The sequence below is a fragment of the Silurus aristotelis genome (assembly GCF_946808225.1).
Source record: "Silurus aristotelis genome assembly, chromosome: 25".
Lineage (NCBI taxonomy): Eukaryota > Metazoa > Chordata > Actinopteri > Siluriformes > Siluridae > Silurus > Silurus aristotelis.
Genome location: NC_139598.1, coordinates 15,870,929 through 15,893,907, shown reverse-complemented (window position 1 = coordinate 15,893,907; position 22,979 = coordinate 15,870,929). Strand labels below are relative to the sequence as shown.

Below are 22,979 nucleotides of genomic sequence, written 5' to 3'. Positions count from 1 at the left end.
GAGTAATTCACAATTTTTGTTGACTTTTCACTACAGTACACGTACAATTCCCTTTGAAAAAGGAACCATCAAAAGAAGAAGTTAAAACCTCACGATTTTTCGTTTCTCGCGAGGTATCATAGAACGTAACCCCCGCAAGTATCGAGGTTGCACTGTATGTATATTATCTCAACACCTTCATGTATCTTTTCACCTCTATATATTATCTTGTGGCCAACTATAGCTTGATAAATTATCTTTAAGCCATAATATATTATTTCATGGTTTTAGTGTAATAAATTGTACCCTTTAATATATTATCTCATCACCTCAATTATCTCAGTCTTAATATATTATCTTGTGGTCTCAATATGGTAACCTTTTCCCTCAGTAGATTATCTTTTAGCATTAACATAGTGCTACTAACATACACAAATTATTTAATCTGTATATTGTATTATCTTCTGGCCTTGATATATATTATCTCACCACCTTAACGTATTATCTTGCAGGCTCATTCCCTATATCATCTCAACACCTTAATGTATGTATTATCATTTTAACTCTATATATTAGCTTGTGCCCACAGTATGCTAAACTATAGCTTGATAAATTATATTGTAGCCTGATTATTCCGTGATTGTAATATAATAAATTGTGGCCTCAATATATCATATACCCCCTGCATAATTTCTAGTCACTTTAATATATTACTTTATTGCCTCAATATATTATATTGTGACATCAATATAGTATGGCATTGCCACAATAATATATCTTGTGGCCTCTATTTATTAACATTCTCAATATATTATATATCAATAATTACCTCAGTGTATTGCCATGTGTCCTCAATATACTTTCTTTTTACCTCAATGCATTATCTTATGTCAAAATATTTGCTCATTATAACTTCTGTGGCCTCAATATATTATCTCATTTTCTCAATATATTATCGTGTGACCTTAATAATATTATCTCATTGACTCAATATATTATCTCATCGTCTCAGTACATTATTATATGACCTCAATATATTATCTCATTTTCTCAATATATTATTTTGTGATCTCTCTATATTATCTCATTGTGTCAATATATTATCTTGTAGCCTCAATGTGTTATTTGTGGGCTCAATATATAATCTCATTGTCTCAATATATTATCTCATCATCCCAATATGTTATCTTGTGGCCTCAATATATTATCTCATTGACTCAATATATTATCTCATCGTCTCAATATATTATCTCATCATCCCAATATGTTATCTTGTGGCCTCAATATATTATCTCATCGTCTCAATATATTATCTTGTGGCCTCAATATGTTATTTGTATCCTTAAATTTATAATCTCATTGTCTCAATATATTATCTCAACATCCCAATATATTATCTTGTGGCCTCAATATATTATCTCATCGTCTCAATATATTATCTCATCATCCCAATATATTATCTCGTTGACTTAATATATTATCTCATTGTCTCAATATATTATCTCGTCATCCCAATATATTATCTCGTTGACTTAATATATTATCTCATTGTCTCAATATATTATCTCATCATCCCAATATATTATCTTGTGGCCTCAATATGTTATTTTTCATCCTCAATATATAATTTCATTGTCTCAATATATTGTCTCATCATCCCGTCTTATTATCTTGTGACCTCAATATGGCAACTTTTTTGCCTCAGTAAATGATCTTGTATCCTCAGATAATTATTGTCAATATATTAGCATTTGGCCACGTCATCTAACTCCTTCATTGATATGAATTTAATTCATCACGTCTCATGACTTCAACATTTACCTTACAGATTCATTGGCCCTCTCAATCCTCCATTAATCATTTTTACTCTCAATATATAATCACGTTGCCTCTACATTACATCAGACAGCTATTTACTAAAGGTTTTTGTCATATGTCATTACATTTCTTCATTCTTATTCAGTAAACAAATGCTAAGGTGACATCCAAGCAAATCTGGAATCCAATCCAAAAAATGGCTCTGAACCTTCTGGTCACAAGCAGACAAGCCACCGCCTCTTCTAATCTTCCTGTCTCTTTTATCATATTTAAATCCAGAAATATTTATACACCCAGACCAGCTCCTGCTGTTTACTCGTACAACATCTGAGGAATGCTAAAATGTTAAAAAGCTGCAGAAGGAGGTCACCGTGGGTAAACATTTCAAGATGTTCCCTAAGTCCAATTACCACTGAAAGTGGTTTTTTTTTTTTTTTTTACTATTATATATATATATTTCTTCATTTTGAGGATATTCAAATGGAAGAATGGAGAAACATGCCATCCAAACACAGTTCACCTACAACGACCTCTCACCACCCACAGAAAAACAGACTCTGAGGCTGAGTCAGAGTACATCATCGAAAGAAATAAATACAATTAAGTTAGAAAGAGAGAGAGAGAGAGAGAGAGAGAGAGAGAGAGAGAAAGAGAGAAAGAGGGAGAGAAAGCATTTAGCAGATTGAGCCTCCTGTCTTGTTTGAAAGGCATATGTTGGTGAGGTGTTAATTTTTTTTTTTATATAACGAATGCTAATTAAACCAGAATACAAAGGTCCTCCTGTCCCAACATCAGCATCAGACAGCATCTTTGGTTGGCACCTTAACAGTTTACTTTCATACTCCATCACTGAAAGAATATTTCGCCTTTGTTTCTATGTAATTTCACAAAATCTGTTATTAAATGTGTAATTTTCATGGATAGTATTTGATATTTTTTTTACCTATATTTTGATTTAAAGACAGTTGTCAAGCTCTGCCATGAAACATTAAACATATAAATGCATAACCTAAAATGTTGAATTCTTTTTATACCAAAACAATTTCCAATTCTTCCTATATTTAATGTTGTGGAACAGCCATGAAAAGAGGTTTCTCTTATCCATCACATTAAAGCAGCTATAAACTGTCGATCCTTGCATGTTTTCTCTCTGAAAGTTACTCAAAAAGTCGTGAAAATGTTTTGAAATGCTTTACTTTTGACTTCTTTCCTTACATAATTTCTTCCCTTTTATTTCTTCATTTCCATCTTCCACCCTTCCGTATTTCATTTATTCCAAATTGTCTGTGATACAGCTCCCCTTGGTAGCTGCTACTATTGAAACCACAAGTTTTACTATAAACGTCGCAGCGAGACCGCTAGAGTTGCCACTGTCCAATCAGAATTCAGAACACCGCAGTGCTGTGGATGTACAGCTAAAATACTGAAGAACTGCCCTTCGGCTTCTACTGAATTTAATAGTACAAAGAATGTAGAGGTGAGGTTAACGAACATGCCAGTGGTGGACATCAGGTACATCACCACGTGTGGTTACATCAGGTAAAATATGACTGCAGTAAAAGTAAAAGTGCTCCCTTTAAACTTTCACTTGAGTAAAAGTACAAAAGTATTATGATTTTTAATGGCTATAATGTTTCTATTATAATTTTTGTCACATTTTGCTTAACCAACTCAGTGTATGTGAAAGACTCTGTTACTCTCAGCACATATTAATGAGTCAAACAATAATTGATATCTATTCAAATTATCATGAGCAAAAACCTACTTAAGCAAAAACTACTTATAATAAGGCCACGGGTGTTGTGGCGAGTTCGAGTCAGGACTTTCCTCCATCATTTATTCCTCTCAAAATGTTCTGGTTGCTTCTGAACGGACACAGAACTGTATGTTGGTGATAAGTAGATACAACCAGAAGCCAATTAAAACAAATTCAAAACAGAGCGAGCAAATGAACCTGATTGGTGATTGGAAGTTTTTCTCCGCTCAAAAATAAAAAAGGAAAGACTGATTTTGCGAAATGTATTTGAGTAAGAAGTAAGAGATTTGACTTTGAAATGTAGTGAAGTTAGAATACAAGTCTCGCCAAATGGAAACACATCAGTAAAGTACTTAAGCACATTAATAAATGACATTTACTTCGTTACTGTCCACCACTGGTGACTGTGGAAATTCTTCTCTTTCGTAACAGATTAAGTCACATGTATATTACCGAGAACTGCAAAAACTTGGGTGGAAAAGTTTTTTTTTTTTTTTTACGAAATGTTATAGCTTTTAGTATTTGTTATGTCGCCTTTCTGCTCTAATGACAGCGTGCACTCGAGTTGGCATGAACTCCGAAAAAACCTTTTGATCCATTTTTAGATCAGATCCATTGGAGTCTCACCAGAACATGAGAGAACAGACATGAGGGAACTATGACCTTTTGTACAAAACCGTTAACACGGCCAATATCACACATTTTCATAGATGTAGACAGAGACCTGGAAATAGTACAGACTCTTAATTCTTGAATAGTTATTTATACTTTGTTTGAAATGTTTCAGAATTGTGTGTGGTACAGAGATCCTAGGTAGGAGAGAGACTTCACATAGATAATAATAATAACAACTATTATTACAAATATTATTATTATTGTTATAAATGTGCAGATCACTCACACACACTCACATTTCGAAAATACACTATTATTTTATTATAAATATTATGCATAATTTCAGAAAAGGAGTCTCCAGTACAAGTGCTTAGTTTTCCACTAATTCTTTAAGATTTCTAGTTTCTCAGTAACATGGCAGGCTGTGTTTTTGTCTTAAATAACAACCTTCTCTGCTGGTCTATCGGTCTCTATAGTAGTGGTGTCGTACTGATGGTATTAAGAAGTGGACTGCTTCCCGAAGGACACCACTGAAGATGTGATTAAATCAATGATTAAAGTGCAACATACAATACATTTAAAATGTCTGGCCTACAATTCCCCATGTTAGCCGTTACCATAGAAACCAAACCAACTTTCCGAGCTGCCACTGACCAATCAGAATTGAGAACACCACAGTGCTGTCGATTTACGGTTAAAATATTGAAGAACTGCCCTTAGGCTTTAACTGTTAGTGAGATTTGAGTGAATGAGTCTTGTCAGTACAAGGAAACATGATGAAATTATCAAAAGTATTGGCACACCATTCTGATCCATGTCAAAGAGAATGTGAATTAGAGATTTATAGGGACAGAAAGTGCTGGAGTATTTCTACAAACAGGTCCAAAAAAATGTAATTGCTGCAATAGAAGAGGACTGAAACAACTCTATGCACCTTCCATACACCTTGATGCTTGTGGAGTTTTCACAAAATAACCGTAAGGATGCAGTTACATGATGCACTAATGGACTCTGTTAAATGAAACAAAAAAAATAACCTTTCTATTTTTTTAATTCTGTTAAACGTTGATCAGAAACCGAGCAGGGTTTCGTAATGCAATTTCTATGTTGTTTGCGAACCTTGCAGATATTGATTGGAGGTCTCTTACCAGTCCAGTCGTTCCACAGCTCTGAGATCCCCTTACACATTTTGGTCAGTGTTGCTATTTTCAACTGGTTGTTCTGCCAATATATAACACTAAGGTCCCATTAAAGAGCACAATGATAGTGTGCTCTTATTGTACTTATCGTATTCATATCATACACCATTAAATCCAGCATCTCTTAAATGCAGGACTTCGAAAAGGGAAGCAATAAAAGCAAATGAAGATGAAGTTTCGAAACGATCGTGCAAGATTGAAATGATGCATCTTAGTACATTCAGGGATTCAACTCCCCCTCAGTCCCAATATTTGGTGAAGCTGATTATCTTTCCTTAGACAAAAATAATGCTCTTAAGAATTTCTTTGCGATACTTTAATAAATAGTAGCGCCTGCAGATAAAAAAAAAATAAATATCCTAAAAAACATGAGTCCTATTGAGCTGATGTTAAATTAAATTGCTCTCAATCTCCAAAGTGCTCAAGACTTGTTTTTTGAAATTTCTTTAGACTGCCACATGGGCAAACCTCAAAATATGAATGTTATGGCTTATCTAGGATGGACCGCAATAAAACTGATTTTTATGGATAGCTGTATCTGTGACTGAATTAAGGACATATAGATCATATTGAAAAAAGTATTGGGACTTTTCCAGTCACACGTGGTTCTTATACAAATTGTTACCACAAAGTTTGGATGTCTCTCGATGTGGTAGCATTAAATTTTCGCTTGAACTTGGAGTCAAATATTTTGTACAAAAAAGATATGGTTTGAAGTGAGAACTATTGAGTGGCCTGCTATAGAGTCATGACCTCAACCCAATTGGACAAGGAATTTGAATAACAAATACACCCCAGGCCTCCTCACCTACATCAGTACCTGACTTTACTAACACTCTTCAAATTAGCACAAATCTCCCTAAACACACTTTAAAATCTTGTTGAGCATTTTCCAAGAAGAGTGGATGTTATTCTAATGGTATAAACTTTCTTTCGGCTTCTCCCATTAGGGGTCGCCACAGCGGACCATCCGCATGTTTGATTTGGCACATGTTTTTACGCTGGATGCCCTTCCTTACGCAACCCTCCCCATTTATCCGGGCTTGGGACCGGCACTAAGGCTTGTGCAACCCTAATGGCTGGGGTCGGTTCCTTAACCGGGGATCGAACCGGGGCCGCAGCGGTGAAAGCGCCGCATCCTAACCACTAGACCACCAGGGAGTTATTCTAATGGTATATGGGGATTAAATGAGGAATTAGATGTTAAAAAAAAGCACACAGAAACCTTATGGTCAGGTGTTAACACACTTTTGTTCATATAGTGCATAGAATTTGGTTCTCCAACTAAATTCAAATAAATGAAAATGAGAAAATAGAATATTCTGGAATTGTTCCTGGAATCTGAATGATTTTGATGTTACAGTCATTCATTCATTCTAGCCAATTGTAAGCATCTGTGAACTTGCATAAGCAAAAGAACCTTTGGTTCCATCCCAATGTAATACACAATAGCACAGGGCCGTTTTTAGACTTTTTTTGGCACCCTAGGCAAGATTTCTATTGTCACCCAGCATGGCTTTGCCCTTCAACTACAATCCAGACCGCACAAATAATTCGCAAACTTCCTTAAAAAAGGTTTAACACATTTAATAATCGTTGCGAAATGTCCTGAATTAAAGGATGTAAAAATATACTGTATATTTAACATCAGCAGAAAAAGAGGTAAATAATTTAAATGGCTGAGGGCGGCGGCGGGGCAGGGGGCGCTCACTGGCGCGCCACCAGCTGGTTGCACTCTAGGGGATCACCTAGTTTGTCTATGCCTAGAAACGTGTCTGCAATTATGTAACACGAATATGTGGTTGGTTAGCTTGGCAGTTGTATGAGAGTGGAGTGTTGTTTAGAAGAGAATACACAACATCCTTTACCTATTCTACATCAAAATGCGACATCATAAAACAAAATGGTGCTTGTTCTGTTCTTACACAGTTTATTACCTATCTGAACACAACAGCTTATTACCAACCACAAAATAGGCTGCAAGAGACTAAAGCTAATGAAACTCGAGTGCACGTAGTTCGTCTAGGGGCTTCCGTCTGCGAAGTCTCTCGCTTTTACTTCTCCCTTTTAGTCTTTTAGTCACAGCACTTCCATTATTATCACCCATGATGACACGTTGTTATGAACCTGTACACCTACTGTTCTCAAACACAAGCAAAGTATTATGCCTGGTCATAATAATCAAAGATTTTGCACCGTGGAGGATCCAAGGTCCTCTGTAACCTTGTTAGACTTGATAAAAACAGACGGTGCCTTTATTCTCTTTTGAGACGACGTCCCAAAAAAAGGGGCGCCAGTACTTTGAAAATAATTTCCAAGGACTACTTTTTTGTTCGGTTTAAATTAAAAACACTCAGAGAACCCGATTTTAGATTTTCGGCGTGAGTGTCACTTGGTTTTCTACCAATAACATGGCTTTTTTCGATGACATATGGAAAACACAAGTGGGGTCAGTGCATGTAGGACATGTTAGTCAGCCTGGCATCTCAAGTGGAAACTGGAACGGCAAATTTTGGCTGGCAGATAAGGAGTGATGGAAGGATGAAGGGATGGAAGGAATAGAAGGGACGGAGGAATGGAGGGATGGTGCGTGCTGCCAACCCTAACAGATGCCACCTCGTTTAAACCCACCACCCCTCCCTTTGCCTGTCAAATCCACGCCGTCTGAACCGCGTCATGTTCCAGACCTGGCTTCTGTGCGCTCTTTAGCTTCCATCCGTTGTATCTGGAGTGCGTTGCCGCTTCTCGGCTTTGCCGTTTTATTTTTTTTTTGGACTGCGAATCGGCTCGAAAATCCAAGGCACGAGGCAGAGGATGGTGCTTGGCACCCTCTCCAAAGCAGAGTGCAGTGCCCGGGCAGGATGCCTGGAGATCTGCACGCACTCCTTGCACCTGTTGGACTGAGGACCAACAGATTGCGTTGTTTTCAGACCTGGGTTATAATATGAGGTGCTGTTTTGGCAAGCGAACAATGCATAATGAATGCACGTCTTCATCCTAAACAGGCCAAAATCCCGAGGGTGCATTCACATATACAACGTTTAGTTCATTCGAATGGACCCCTGGTGCATTGTCTTGCTTGGTGTGGTTCTTCAGGTGGGGGAGAATGCAGCAGTTGGACCAAACTAACGTCTTTCTGTTTGCTTCCAGATGAACTTGAACGCGATTCAGTTGCAGTGATTAAGTGACTTGACTTTAAAATTGAATTGAGCCAAAGGTCAGAGCTGCAGAAATGCGATTTAAAATATTTGGATAGATTAACCAGAAGAGGAATGAAACACTTAATGAATAACTATTTACGAAGGTCGTTCAAGTCAAACCGGTACTTTTGAGTTTATAAAATACAAGAACAAATTACAAGGAGTGGAAACTGCATTTATACACATGTCCCAGCTCAATTGATGCCTGGAGAGATTTGGCATAGAAAGATTTGTCGGTACGCCTGGGATTGTCACTGATGGACGTACATCCATCTTTGGAAAGTTCACACCTTTCAAATGAGCGTCTCATCATCGTATTGTGCTTGAAGTCTTCTGTAGATATCCGCGGCTTTTACGTCTTCGTTCACAAGAAACTTCATCACCACACGCTGTTCCATGCGCACACTAACACTGTTGTCTGCCATCTTGATTAACTTGAATAGTCTCAGGACCGACCTGCTACATGTACGCCGCTTATCATCAATAGGACACGCTAGAAACTTACTGCATGTAGTACTGCCGCGCTAGCATCCGTGTTATACCAGTAACATTAAAAGTCCTCATTTGTACTTATTTATTTTGTCTTTTCTGTTGTGTTTTTGTTCAAAGAAGTATAAATGATGCTCTGACAAATCAACCAGTGTGGTTTGATTGCAGTAAGGTAGTGATTTGACCCCTATATTAGCCTGATTTCAGTCAGGTAACAAATATACTATGAATTTAAAAAAAAAATTTTGATAAACTGAGCTAAAGAACAGATCATACATTGTGTATCCTTAAGATCTAACCTGAGAAACAAAAAGAAAATAAATGCTGGATGGTGCACAAAATGGTTTCCTTATTAGCTACTTATATAAATAAACATTTATTAAGCAAATGCGTGATTCCTATAATTTCTACGCTCATTTGACCAAGATTTCTTTCGAAAAAAAAAGTTTTATAAGAGCTTTTTCAGCCCGATATTCCAGTTTGCTTAAACTGAAGTGGCATGTAACAAAGACAAAAATGGAAAACACACCGAAAGCATACAGTTTGCTCCGAATCCATTTTCCAAAAGAACATTTCACACATCGTATATTATACGACGGCATGAAAAAACATCAGAAATCACCAAAAAAAAAAAAAAGCATAAAAAATCCCACCGAATCTCACTTGGAATCTCTTCCTTTTGCCTCGACTTTTTATCTATGACCTTGAGGTCACCTTGAGGTCGTTGGTGTTCCGACTGAGACACATCCCTCGCCGGATACGCATCTCGTATGTCTCATATCTCATATTATCCTGACCACTCGCGTTGCAATTAGATCCAGGACAATAAACGAAGATCATGGTGCAATGATTATTCATTACTATAATTACAGTCATTATAAGTCTTTGGCGATTAGAAAAAACCCCCGAAAAAAACAAGACAAAAGGGAACGAATTTGGGTTGCTGGTGGTGTGGGACGAGTTCATCCGCCGTGTTTAATTACTGTAAAACGACCCGCTTCCTCCTCCGTTCTCCCTTTTGTTCGGTACATGAATATGCGCATGAGCTAAAGGACCTGCCGCGAATTATAAGCGATAAAAAGAGAGGCATGTTTTATTTAGTAGAGGGTAGCGCGATCGTTTAGGTGGTCGCCTGCCGTAGTAGAAAATGAGCCATGGGAAGGAAGGCATGTGCACAGGAATGTTCTCTATCTTTCATATACTTCTCATCTTGTACTCTGGATGAGGAATATTCTTAGGCATGTAGAGAAACGGCCATGACTGGCTGAGCGCTGGCAGCGAGATGAATCCAAAATGTTTCTCTGGCGAAAGGGCATTCGTGCGAGTCAATAAAATAGCCGAGGGCACCCAGAACCGGGTGGGAATATCTATATATTTACCAGAAGCTACAGCCGGGTCCTACAAATAGCCTCCATCGATCTTGTATCAATAGTTAATCTCATATAGGGAGAACATAATAAGTCGTGGAGCTGGGGAAAAAAATTCTTGCTCTATAAAGTTGCGGATTGAGCTGTCATAGGAGAATAGTTGTGCACTAGAGATTGTGTATTCGTGTGTATATATGTGTGTGTTTCACTGTGTAGAGTGTGCTGCAGACTGAAGTGTGCTCGTAGCATGAACAAGGGATCACTAGTCTTTTTTTTTGTTTTGGAGCTTTTTTACAGAGGACAAGATGCTCAGCTGCAAATCGATGCGAAGGGCTTAGGTGCTAACACCTGCTGCACCCTACAAGTGTGTGTGTGTGTCTGTCTGTCTGTCTGTCTGCCGGCTGTCTGTCTGTGCACGTTTGTTCATTCCCATTCTGTTCCCTGAGTTTGACTCAGTACTAGCAGAAGGAAAACATGCGCCGCAGTCATTTTTTAAACCCTGAGATATTACAGATCCCACAGGTAGCCTGTGCTTCAAAACAGGCCAGTTCATAACACCATGAATAATGAGCTCATTAGCAGATGAAAATGTCATAAGCATAATTTCTGGGTAGGTTTTTTTTTTTTCTTCTTGTATACGTCCATGTAATCGAATGTAATATGTAGAACTGGTTTTGTTTCATCATGAAAGATTTTTTTTTCTTTCATATTTTATATGCATACACAATATATAATTCAAAATTTTATTAAAATATTAAGAAATCCTACAAAACTCGTTCATGAGGAAATATCTTACTGGAGACCAACCGACACAACTATGCGTCCTGGGGTTTGTCTCAAACCGCATGCTAGCACACTAAATTGTATGGCATAGTAGTTTATTCCTGTCGAAAATCATTGTGTGCTTGTTTGGTTTCTGACAAAATGATTTAGACTTTTCCTGCCATATGTGGTTGTTACACAAACTGTTACCACAATGTTGGTTATATAGAATGTCTTTTGGATGCTCTAGCATTAAATTTTCCGTTCACTTGGACTAGGAGACCCAAACCTGTTCCAGCATGACAATGCCCCTGTGCACAACGCCAGCTCCATGAAGATATGCTTTACATAGTTTGAAGAAGACTGCTATAGAATTATGACCTCATCCCAATTGAACACCTTTGAGTTTAATGGAAACACTGACTGCACCCCAGGCTTTCTCACCTCACCTGCATTACCTACATACTTTGGGCTGAAAGAGCACAAAATCTCCACAAGTACACTCCAGAATGTAGTAGAACTCTTTCCAACAGAGTGGACTTTACTATAACAGCAAATGGGAACTAAATGTGGAATAGGAAGTTCAAAAAGAACATGCCAATCCTATAGTCAGATGTCCACAAACATTTGCATTAGTTCCTGAGCGAGATGTAGTTTTTGAGGTTGTATCCTACCAGCCAGATGCCATCAGGGACACTGTGAGGAAGATTGCTATAAATAATTGCTTTTCATCGAAAGACAATGCTGTGTTTAAACTAAAGCTCAAATTTCCATGCTGTTATATGCTCTGTTAACAAGTGGATATGATATTGTGTCTAATACTAACATTCGACGATCAAACAAAGGGAAATGAGCTTTTTTTATTTTATTAATGCCTAATGCACTGTAAGGAATAATGCTGCTTCACTACAGGCACTAAGCAACAGCAAAAAGCACATTTTGGACATTTTGGGTGATGCCTTGCTTCACTGAAACAAACCCAAAGGCCACACATCCTTGACTGTGCCTATCAAGCAAAGCCACACCCACTCCTAGCATGCAAAATGTTCAGGTTTCGGGATTTCAGTCCATTGGTAGTTTTTTTGACATCAAAAAAAGACATCATGACCAAACACTGGGCCTCAACACAAGCCTGTGGCCCTCATTCATCAGCATCCTGCCAGATTTACACTCAATTTGTACTCAAGTTTGTATGCTGCGACATGCAGATGAGCTATAAACTCAAAACAGGGTGAAAGAATATCTGACATTATTAATTGTCTTTTACATGTAAATGTACGCAAAGTCGTCAAATAAATTTCTCAGGATACAAATGTTTTTTTCCGAACCGACTGGATTTTCCATGAATCCCATGTTTCTTGTTTTTTCCTTAGAATGGTTTATGAATCAATTGTTAAAATACAGTTTGACAAATGAGGCCTATACATTTGGAGAGCGTTTAACACACAAGTGTAATCCGACACACAAAAAGGTACAATTTATTCTCTGCATTGCTTTGCTTTATCTGCACAACAGTCCATTTATATTCCCATTCTCTTCCATCGCCATTTGGCAGACACTCCCACACTCACACTCTCACACTCTTGGAACAACTTTCAGAAGTACTTTGCTCGAGAATGTCCCATTATTCATATTTCATGCGAATCCCTTCCTGTTTTGCTTCTGTTGTTTACATTTTGGGTTGCACTTACACCAGTGTACACAATGTACCGTCCAAATGGCATTAAGATCGATGAACCTGGATAGTTTAAGGTTTAATGCTGCATTCATGCCACCATAACATCCATTTTCCTCTGTTTAGTTCAGCTTCCTGTGAAAGAGCGAAATACATTTAATTAGAAAAGTGGATTTGATTAGAAAAAAAAGAGCAAGCCTTGATTTCCCGAGCAGCCGTTGCCATTTGTCAAGCAAGTGTCAACGCCATGTCAGGAACAGTGAGGAATTTATTAATGTAGGGTCTAAAAGCTATTTCCTTCTTATTAGAAGCCCTTGAGATGTGATTTAGAGTTTCCGTGTATGAAAAACTCAAAATCTTCAACATATGACTCATTTAGTGCTGGTTAGTTTATGTTAATTACATTAAATTGTGACTTACATTCGATTGCTAGCAATCATGTACTGCTAGCATTCATTTAGAATTGCTAGCATTCAGGTAGAAAGCCTGTACTTAGCTACATAGTGACTGGATTTACCTCAAGTGTTTCCCAGAGCCATCAAGCATGAAGCCACTTACAATATGAAACAACTTAATTGTGAATCATTCACTGCTTGCTAGCTAATGTTATCTGCACTGGAATGTGACTAGCTAGTTATCAGAATATGACGCATCCCAACAAGAAGCAGACCGAGGCGTGTCCTGAGAATCACATAGAATACAGATTACAGAATACAGACACAGATTTCAAAGGACTGATTGTGAAAGGGTTGGAAGTCAGATGATTTGCTGTCTGCCTGAAACAAAGAAATGAAAGCGAACTATCGGTACCATACCGATTTGCATAGCATCGAATTGTTTTCATCGCATCGTATTGCGTTGAATCTCAACGAATAGTTGAATAGTGTGTTGATTCGAATCTAAATCAGACCACACCACATCATACCAAGGGTGAGTCATATCACATTGCATCTTTAATGTACTGTATCGTTGACTATGCATCGTGATGTGAATCGCATTGGCCTCAGTTTGTCTCGCAGAGTGAATTCTTCAATTTTGAATGAAACTTTGACATATTTCTGCATCAAAAGATGTCTCTGAGACGGATTTCTTTGCTTTTGAACGGAACTTTTACACCGTTCAGCCTCAGACAGGGATTTTTTTCCTTTTGTCTTGGTTGTGCAAATGCTATTCGTTTGTGATGTCGAAATCATAGCTTTTGGACAGGAAAAAGAAGGGAGTCTTCTGGTATAAGTCTTTTGTTCCTTTGTCACACAACAGCTGCACAGCCTCTGTACAGGAAACAGAAACTTACAACTCGGACCCGAGAACTTGTCAGGTGAACCGATCATTGTGGTTTAGTTCTGATGTTCTTCCACATACACAGGGGACTCAAAACAAGGTGAGTGTTGAATAAAGGGTTTCTGTCATTCATTATGGCTTGCTTGCATTTTTTTCCTTCTTCATAAATATGATTGAATACGTGTAGACGTCTAGACGGGGGGAATGTGGCTTTTAAACATGTAACATTTAAATTTGATTCTTTTGAATTGAACAAATGGACTTTTAGGATCGAGTCGTTTTGCTGAACCAGGTTTAAGGATTTGAGTCGGTTAAATGATCCGATCATCCAATCCTTACTGCACTTCACATGTGGAGCCGGCTTAAAAGCGAAAAAATATTATATACCACGTTCACAAGCGTGCAAGATGAAGGACACGGGTGAAATCGCTTCATCGCCTCGTAAACTTTTACCTCGGCTCAATCAGGATAATGACTTGTGCGCTTGTAATCCGGCTTTAATGATCTCCTTGCTGAGTTTTCGGCATGATGGATCACGTGTACGTTTTTTATTCTGGCGATTTCCTTCAGCGCCGCTGTAGAGTGCGGACACGTGCGTAGCATGGCATCGTCCTCTATTCTTCTTCTTCCTCTTCGGTTCTGCTTTGATATTATCCTTTGCCATTTTCTGTTCATCCCTCTCATCTGCTTTTCATTTCTTTCTCTTCTCCTCTCTTGACACTTTTGCCTTTCTTCTGTCATTCTCTTATCCCAATTCACTCCATTCATTTTTTTTTCTCATTATCCCTTTTCTTGTTTTCCTTCTGTCCTCCTGTTTGTCTTCTTCCAACTCTTCTTGTTCTCCTTTGTCCAAATTTCTCTGTTCTCATTTCCCCCTTTCTTTATTCTCTTGTCGTTGTGCCTACTTTCTACTTCCCGCTTTCCTTTCTTCATTTTTTACACCCTCTTTCTTGACTCTTTTCAGGCACCCCCCTTTTTTGCTTTTTCTCCTGGCCTCCTTTTTGTCCTCTTCCACCTTTCTGATTTACTTCATCCTTTCTTAGTTCCCTAGTTCTGTTCTTCTCTTCTGTTATCCTTAATCCTTTTATTCTTTTCTAACCTTTTCATTTGCTCCACTCTCCTCTCTTTTTTCTCTTTTAATGTTCTCTTTTCTTCTCTTTATTTGTCATTTGTCTCCACATATATTTCTTTTTTTCTCCCATTTTTCTCTTTTTAATTGCTGTTTATTGGCTTATTTGCTCCCCCTCTTCTCCATCACGTTGTTCCTTTCTATTGTCCTTCTTTTTATTCCTTTTATTTTACATTCTTTCCTCCTTCTCTACCCTCTCTTCATTTTCACCTCTCTTCATTTTCACCTCTCTTTTTCCTCCAGCTTGCCTTTACTTCCCCTCCCTTCCTCTTTCCTTTTCTCTTGCTTGTCTTTTTATTTTTCACAATTCCCCTGTCCCTTCTTTCTTCTCTCCTTTCATCATATATTTTCCCACTCTCCTCACTTCTTCATCTCCTGGGCCTCTTTTACTCTTCTCTCCTCTATTTCTCCTTTTTCTTCTTTCCCTTTCTGCCCTCTTCTCCTGGGTAAAGCCGTCTGTTTTTCTGTTCTTCCTGCCTTTTCTCGCCCTAGTTGCTTCACCCTCCTGTTGTTTCATGAAACCTGACATCTTGGCAGCTCCGGGGCTTCGGACTCGCACCCTGAGTGTGAAGATAGAGATGTGGGTGATCCAGGCATGATTTGTTCATTGTAAGTCTGAACAAAAATAACATCATCACTAGAGCAGAACGGCAAAATCAAAGCAATGGCATGGAGAATTATGGAAAAATTAGTATGTGTTATGGCATATGCCCTTATGAGCTACTTACAATAATCTCACTTATACAACTACGGGTTAAGGGGACCCTGTGTGCAAGGGACCAACAGTGGCATCTTGGAAGTCCTGGGATTTAAAGTTACAACCTTTAGATGAGAAGTCAAGCATCTTAACAGAAGCATCTAAGCTGCTATTTTATTGTACTTTGCTGCATGTGTGTTTCCACCCTTTTTTGGGGTGTTTTTTTGTTTTTGGATGTGGTAGCATTCAATTGGATGGATGGATGGATGGATGGATGGATGGATGGATGGATGGATGGATAGATAGATAGATAGATAGATAGATAGATAGATAGATAGATAGATAGATAGATAGATAGATAGATAGATAGATATGCTTTAGATCAGTTGAAGTGGAAGATCTCCTGCTATAAAGCTCAGACCTCAACCCTATTAAACACCTTTGGGATGAATTGGAACACTGACTGCACCCCAGGCCTCCTCACCTCACCTACATCAGTACCTGACTTTACTAAAAACCCTTGTGGCTGAATGAGCACAAATCTCCACATGCACACACCAAAATCTAGAACATCTTCCCAGCAATGTGGTGGTTCATTATACCAGCAAATGGGGACTAAATGAGAAAATGTGTAAAATGCACATACATGGTCAATTTTATTTCGACCGTATATGTATAGAAAGAGATTGAAAGACAGAGATACTGTTACAGGGACTATTACAGGGTGGACACCTATTTCCTGGAACACTGAATCTTAAAACCTTCCAAACAAAAAAAGATTAAAGATGTGAACAGATGGAGAGTCGCAGTTTAGCATTTTCTAGTCACACAGCATGCACACCTTGGGAACCCATTTCTAATTAGATTAATTGTGGTCTTCTGTGCTAGGATGAATTGATGACTTTCCAAAGTCAATATGTTCTTCACCAACACTTTCGTTCCCATTCTATGAAAAGTGGGTGGAGCTATTCTTGGATTAAGATCGTATTGTCTCTCAAAAAGTATGCATACGCTGTATAAAGAGTGTATTTGTTATGTGAGAAAACTAGTAAGCAAAAGCAAACAGAATGTTGGTGCATGCTTTTAAGTTCATATAAAACCATTATTACAGAAATATTTGTTATGATTTTCATATACTGTATTTAAGACCTGCTTAATGCATGGTGCGGATGTTGGCATTCGAGTCCCAGATATTATTTTGATCTTTTTCAGGGCCACTCCATTTTTTTTTTTTGAAAATGACTTCTAGTCAGTCCTGGCCATTTGATGAACCTGTACTGTAGATTTACTTTTTTTTTCAAAAAGCCACGGATTGTGGCTTGGATTTTACATGAAACTCAATGCTTTTCAAAATCTCAATGGGAAAAACCTTCCACCGATTTCTACGACACGTCTCGAAAAACTCTACCTGGTGTTCCGTTGCCGAGCATTTCCCCTCGGTCTCTGGCAAAAATCGCCGTCTGAGTGCAGGAGAGACGGGCGTAACGTACAAAGTCTAATGCTGAGAAAAACAGATCAATAAATATTTCAGAGGCCGCATGCATTTACACACTCACACACCTTCCAAAGCCAAAGAGCGGACATAGAGGGGAAGACGGCAAGAGTGCAATTTTAGAGCGAGAGCAAAGTGAAAAAAAGACAAAGAAAGAGAAAAAATAAATCAGAGTATAACACTGACATGACATAAGGTGGGAAGTGTTGTAGTTCGCTAGCGAGTTCAGCTATGTGTGGTGCTCCATCACCACTATTGGGTTTCTTTACTACCCAAAGGCCTTTTGACATAAGAGTGAAGAATGATATATTGTAAAAGATTGTGAGAGATATATATTTAGAACTAAACTGTTTAGATCTTTTGGCAGATCTTTGTAATGGACCTTTAAACCCTGCTGGAACCTGTGCTTGCACTGCAACCCCCATGACTTTCACAAGATAAATCCAAAGAGTGCAAAATACAGTACAATCAAATTTAAGAGACAGAATAAGATCTAAAGAAAGGTAAAGAGAAGGGAAAGTACTGAAAGTGGAGTAATGGATGAAATAAAAACGGATAATGCTACTTGCCGGTGATCCAATGGGACCTGGACTGTTGAGACCAGAAAGACATTATAGAGGCATTATAAAGGACACAAAATGTCTCAATCGGACATAGAATGAACATAACATGGCTTAACTGGTGTAACTGATGTGACTGAACTCAGTTTTGGAATTGGACAATTATATTTTAACATTAAATTTGAAATTTTTACACTGAATTGGAAAATATGCCAGAAAATAATGTATGCAATGAAAGCAGACATGTATATTCACTGTTCAAAAGTCTCTTTGTGCATGTGTGTACAGTATATAAAATAAAAACTAATAAAATACAGAAACATTAACACTTATTTCCTGCATTTTTATAGTCTATAAATCACAGCAATAGGAGTGTCTTAATGTCTGCACTAAAAATTATATGAGCTTGTTGTAGTGCCTGCAGTTGCACTAAAAAAGTGTTACAACAGTCCGGACAACTCTCCCCACAACAGTCCATACAACACTCCCAAAAACCAACAGTTCCTACAACAATTTGTACAACATTCCAAACAACAATCCCTAAAACAATTCCTACAATAGTACCAACAACAATTCTTACAACAATCAAAACAAAAAAATGGTTTTGCTACGCAACATTCCCAAAGAAAATTCCTCAAAGATCCACCAGTACAACAATTTCCACAACACACCCTACAACAATCCCCACAACACCCCAAACTACCTTCCGTACAACACTTCCACAACAACTCCTTCAACACTCTCAACAATATTCCATACAATACCTGCACAAGTTCCTACAACATTTAATACAACAATCTCAACAATTCCCACAACATCCCCGACAATAATCCCAACACCCCAAACTATTCTCCCTACAATATTTTTTCAACAATGCTATTCTTAACAATAATCCATATAACACTTCTTATAACACCCCAAACAACAATTGGTACCGCAATCTCAACAATAATCTCTACAACAATTCCAACAAAAGTACCAAAAGCAAAGCTCACAACAATCCTAACAATTCCTTTTAAAATTCCTCCAACACTCTCAAACATCCCTACAAGAACCATTACAAAATAGTTTTCCTATTTCTACATGTAAAAAAGCTAGAGGAGTGTGTGGTTTCAGAGCTATAAAATGATACCAAACTGCCACACACAAACAGGAACTGTAATTGTCTGCGCTGTGGATCAATTAGGTTCATTAGGCAAGTGTTTTTTTCCATCACTTTTCATATTTATGTTGTTATATTAAACGGCATGATGTACTTTTTAAAGACCTGAATCACAGCTGAGCACATATTATAAAGCCTAATACATCGGAAATGTACAGTTGTCTCCTCCAGTCCTCCCACGATATCACTGAAACATTATGGCTGCAATCCCTCATTGTACCGCGATCAGTAATCCTACGCTATTAGCCCTAGGCAATGGTGATAGAAAGAGTATGAGTAAAAGTTCTGCTACAGTTGTACGAATTTGCAAAAGTAACAGTATAAAGTATTGAGCAGAAAAATGAATAAAGTAAATAAACCCAGAAAAACTACTTGATGTTGGTATATCTGAGGAAAATTGTTTAACACTAACCAAGTGAGCTATGTTGAAAAGCATCATCTCCATTATTAAAAGGATTTAATCAGTGGAGGGGGGAGGGGGTCGCAAATCCTGTCAGTTTTAGTAGCTTGCAAGATTTGATAGCTAGATTGTGTAAATGAATGCAGAATTAGCTATACTATATGTATACCTGCACTTTTCCAGCCATATGTGATTTATCCCCAAACTGTTACCTCAAAGCTTTTTGAACATCCCATTCAACATTCATTTGCTGTTATAACAACCTCCACTCTTCTGGGTGAATATTGTAGATTTTGGAGTTCGCTTGTAGAGATTTATGCTCATTCAGCCACAAGAGTGTTAGTAATAGGGTGTCCTTTTCATCCCGAAGGGTTCAATAGTTCAACAGAGTTGAGATCAGAGATCAATAGTGGGAGATCTTCCACTCCAACCAAGTTAATGGAGTTGGCTTTGTGCACAGGGACAGTGTCATGCTGGTTTGGGTCTCCCAGTTCAATTGAAGGAAAAATTAAATGCTTCTACAACCAAAGGCATCCTATACAATTGCTAGCCTCTGACTTTGTGGTAAAACTTTGGCAAAGACCCACATTTGATGGCTTTGCCCTCTTTTTTTCCTTCTTTGGCCAACAGTAGCCCAATTGGAGGAGGTGGTAGCTAGCTGGTTAAGTCATTGGCCTTTGGATCTGAAGCTTGTGAGTTAAAATCTCAGCTACATAAAGTTGCCACTCCTGGGGTCCATGACAATAGCTCTAGATAAAGGTGTATGCCTTAAATTTGAATTTCCACCCTTTTGGCTAACAATACCTGTGGCAGTCATTGGTAGCCCAGGCCTCGATCAGTCTGGTTTGGGATTTGCATATTTGATTTTATCACGGTTTATGCTGGATGCTTTTCCAAACTCAACCCTTTCCATTTATCGGCACTAAGAGTGCCGATAAAAGTGCTTGTGCAACTCCAAAGGCTGATTAGGGGAAAAAAGACATATAGCTGGAAAAGTCAGGTGTATACCGATATAGTGTATTAATATTAATGTGCATAAGGTACAGAGTGTACCATACGCCAAAACTGTGCAAGTAGTCACATTATCATTTTGAGACACGGAGGTGGAGGGGGAAAAAAAGCAAATTTGCAAAGCAAAGAAAGATTTCTCAAAAATGGCCTGGACAAGGCCATAAGAGGGAATATAAAATAAAATTGACCGGAGAACAGACAGATGGCAAGTAGGAGAGAAATAGAAAATAGAAAAAAATAATAAAAGCGATAGATAGATCAAGAAAGGGAGAAAGAGAGGGAGAGAGAGGGAGAGAGAGAGAAAGAGAGAGCAAGACTGGATTGATCTAAAAGCAGTCATTACATGCAATAACAAACAACAGGTTTTCTCAGACAAGTCAAAAAAAGCATCGCCAAATCCAGCGTCGGCGTGCTGTTCAAGTCAGAACGTCCCTCCCGCACAAGCGAGGAACTGGCAGCGAACTAATATTTTCCTCACACCCCGTGTTCCTTTCCTCATTACTCCGTCGTTCCGGCAAGTTAATCTGTTAGTCCTGCAAATGAAAACAAGTTTTCTGTAGGTAAAAAAAAATAAGGGTGCTAGCATTATCATTGGCACCCTGTCGTTTTCACTAGACAGCTAATAGAAATGAGACCAGCTCGGTAACTGGGGTGTCCACACTCCACGTCACAATTTCCTTGTCACGTCTCCGGCCTGCTGCACGGGAGATATCGCAGCTGGGAAAGATGCTGTCCCTCCCCGTCCCCCCCGCCACCTGGGGCCTAATATTAGCATGGCATTCAAGCAGTATGAAGACATTTCACAGAGGATTTGCTCATGAAAGAGTCAAAGTGATTGCACTTCTCCAAGCTAATCGCTATTGAGTTTCTATAACCTGCTAATCAGTATTTTCCATTTTTGAGCTTTTATTGATAGTAGATTCCAGTGAGCGATATAAAGCATGGGGTAGGATGTGACGGTTGTGGTTGAATATTCACGTAATTGCCATTTAACTTAACCACTTAAATGATAATAATCAAATTGGAGCTGTTGTGCAGGAATGGACGCGAGCATCGAGTCTGGACTCAGGAGCAATACTCACTACCTCAAACTGTGTTTTTTTTTTTTTTTCTCACACATATTGTACATTTTTAGAATTACACGTGTTCCACAGCTGCACTTTATTAGGTACATTTATAATAACTCACATTGTTTCTGCCTCCCCAGACTGTAAATATTCCATTTCTATTGTTATTATTCCATCTCTATTTTTAATGTTAAATGGGTTTGATTTGATTTAACTGCAGTTTTATTATATTGTAAATTTGTCTTTGTTTTATTCTTATTCTTATTTATGTCACAGAGCAGCTGTTAGAAACATTTCACTCATGTTATGCTGTGTGTGGTTACGAACAGGACAAACAAAATTAGAACATGAATTTAGCGCTAAAGAAGAACAATATAAAAGAAAGAAAAAAGATAAAAGCTTAAGAAAGAAAAAATGTAAAGAAGGGTGAGGGTAAAAAAATGAGTAAAAAGGAAAACAGAGAAAGAAAGAAAGAAAGAAAGAAAGAAAGAAAGAAAGAAAGAAAGAAAGAAAGAAAGAAATCTAAAGTTGTAAAGAAAAATTAATATAAAAAGAAAAGAAAGAACAAGAGAAAGAAATAGAAAGAAAGGTGAAGAGGAAATGGAAAATTGTAAAGAGGGATAAGGGGAAAGGAGGGCAATTTAAAAAAAAAGAAAGAAATTAAAAAAGAAAGAACAAAAAAAAGTCAAAAGAAAGGTAAGAAGTAAAAAAGAAAATATTTAAAGAGAGATAAGTGGGAAAATAGGAAATTTAAGAAGAAGAGAAAGAAAAAAAATTTAACAATAAAGAAATTTTAAAAAGAAGGTAGAAAGAAAGATTTTATGAAGGAAAAGTGCAAAAAAGAGGGAATTTCAAAAGAAAAGAAAGAAATATAAAAAAAGAAAGAAAGAAAGAAAGAAAGAAAGAAAGAAAGAGTATTAAGAGTAGAAAAGTACTGAAGGAAGGAAGGAAATAAAGAAAGTCAGGGGAAACTGAAAAGGAAAAGAAAAAAGGAACTGGATGAAGAAGATATATTATGGCAGAAAGAAAAAGAAGTTGCGTTACTGAGGAACTGATGATGTCGTTTTCTCCTCCCAGATAACGACACCATATCAAAAAGGCTGAATGTATAAAACTCTTTTTCCTTTATTTAAAATGAACAGGCGAGAAGGACGGATTATTTGGAACACATTGAAGCATTCCTACACTGCACTCGTTCTCTCGCTCTGAAATTTTCCTCACTTTTCCATTTTCAATGTCATTAAACAAAAAAGCAATTTCATGTGTTTAATTAATTGTAATGAATTTCCTGCATTATGTCCTGTTTGGGTGGATTAGATA

At 37.8% G+C, this 22,979-nt stretch overlaps 1 protein-coding gene and 2 long non-coding RNA genes across 4 annotated transcripts in view; 2 read left to right on the top strand and 1 right to left on the bottom strand.

Moving 5' to 3' along the window:
* iglon5 (IgLON family member 5) overlaps positions 1-22,979 on the top strand; it is a 160,959-nt gene that overhangs the window by 4,394 nt on the left and 133,586 nt on the right. The window lies entirely within an intron of this gene.
* Positions 5-12,801, bottom strand: LOC310719643. Its single transcript, XR_014531542.1, has 3 exons — positions 6,616-12,801; positions 3,704-6,293; positions 5-3,422 (listed from the first exon to the last, which is right to left on the bottom strand). It is a non-coding gene; the product is annotated as an uncharacterized lncRNA (long non-coding RNA).
* The window catches only part of LOC310719637, a 10,825-nt gene continuing 2,099 nt past the window's right edge, over positions 14,254-22,979 (top strand). The window contains exons 1-2 of one of the 2 annotated variants that reach the window (XR_014531535.1): positions 14,967-21,977; positions 22,028-22,979. The exon at positions 22,028-22,979 is cut by the window's right edge and continues 230 nt beyond it. This is a non-coding gene — a long non-coding RNA (uncharacterized lncRNA). The other variant, XR_014531536.1, reaches the window with a different exon arrangement.